The sequence below is a fragment of the Trachemys scripta genome, chromosome 22 (assembly GCF_013100865.1).
Source record: "Trachemys scripta elegans isolate TJP31775 chromosome 22, CAS_Tse_1.0, whole genome shotgun sequence".
Lineage (NCBI taxonomy): Eukaryota > Metazoa > Chordata > Testudines > Emydidae > Trachemys > Trachemys scripta.
Genome location: NC_048319.1, coordinates 12,256,704 through 12,258,557, shown reverse-complemented (window position 1 = coordinate 12,258,557; position 1,854 = coordinate 12,256,704).

Here is a 1,854-nt window from a genome sequence, read left to right as displayed (position 1 = left end):
GCTGGCGAGCCGAGGCGAGCCGGGACCCGCTGCTGGCCGGTCCCCGTCTCCCGGGGCTGACAGCTCCGCCCGCACTTGGAGCCTCTCCCCCTCCTGCTCCCGCTTCTCCCTCGCCGCCGCCGCGCCTCCCTCCGCCTCCTTTGTCTGCTCGCCGGCCGGCCGCCTGCATCCAGCGGCAGCCGCAGGGCTAGAAGGGGCTGCCGCGAGCAGCGCCCCCCGCCTCCCCCCACTGCCGCCCCCCTCCCGGCTCCTCCCAGAGGCCCAGGACGTCAGCTCCAGCCCAACAATGGGTCAGGGGCGAGCCGGGCGCATGCGCGGCGGCCCGGACTCCCAGCCCATGTGGCCCGGGGAGGGACCGCCGCGCTCGCCAGCCAACCAGCTCCGCCCGCCCGCCGCCGCCGGGGCCGGGGCCGGGGCCGGGGCCGGGGCGGGCGGGGCAGCGGGAAGCACGTTGCGAGGGAGGCGGCGCAGGGAGCGCGGCTGGGAGCGGGCCGAGCGCTGATCCCGCCCCGCCCCGTGCGCTGGAGCGAGCCAGACCGGGCCCCCTTACTCCTGACAGCACCCCCCAACAAGACTCGCTTTTCACGCTCGCGAGGCTGCCCTGAGGCCCAGGCAATGACCTACTGAGTTCCCCCTAGCAAGGGACAGACAAGGCAGTAAGAGGTGGCTTTGTAAATAGGTTTGCAGCAACAGACAAAGGAAACTCCCTTGCTGGCCAAGGAGAGCTCCTTGGACATCAAGTAAGGTGAGCTGTTTCAGGGCTGTTTTCCTTCAGTCTTCACTAAAAAAGGAAACTGGGACCACATATTCACTACAGTATTAACAAAGGGGAAGGGACACAAACCACCCTAGGGAAAGAACAGGTGAGAGACTATGTAGATAAGTTGGATGTATTTAAGGTGACTAGATGTCCCTATTGTATAAGGACAGTCCCACGATTTGGGTTTTTTCTTCTATAGGCACCTATTACCCCCCACCCCCATCCCGATTTTTCACACTTGCTGTCTGATCACCCTAGCTGTATTCACGTTGGCAGTGCCTGATGAAGTTAACTGTAGGGTACTTAAGGAACTAGCTGAAGCAATTTTGGAACCGTTAGCCATTATCGGTAAGAATTCATGGAAGATAGGCAAGGTCCCAGAAAACCGGGAAAGGGCAGATGTAATACCTATCTTTAAAAACGGGGACAGAAGCTCAGGGGAATTATAGACCAGTCAGCCTGACTTCAATATCAGTAAAGATACTGGAACAAATTATAAACAAGCAGTTTGAAAGCCCTTAGATGATACTAGGGTTATAAGGAATAGTCAACATGGATTTGGCAAGGACAAATCATGACAAATAACTTTATTTCCTTCTTCAGCAGGGTGACTAGCAGATGGGTGGAAGCTAGAATCCTAATAGATTTTATTTTAGTAAAGCTTTTGATATAGTTCCACATGATATTTTATAAGCAAACTAAGGCACTGTGGTCTAGCTGCCAGTACTATAAGGTGGGTGCCTAAAAGGTTGAAAGACCATCCTTAAAGAGTAGTGGCTCAAGTTTGCTGTCAAATGGGAGGATATATCTAGAGTGGAGTTCCACAGGGGTCTGTCACTGGTCAATATTTTCATTAATAGCTTGTCTAATGGAATGAAGAGTGTGCTTACAACATTTGTGAATGACACCGAAGTGGGAGGGGTTGCTAGCATGTTAGAGGACAGGATTAGAGGTCAAAACAGCCTTTACAAATTAGAGAATTGGTTTGAAATTAACAAGATTAAATTCAGTAAAGACAAGCACAAAGTACTACACTTAGGAAGAAAAAAAAATCACACACACAACTACAAAATGGGGAAAAACTGGATCGGGTG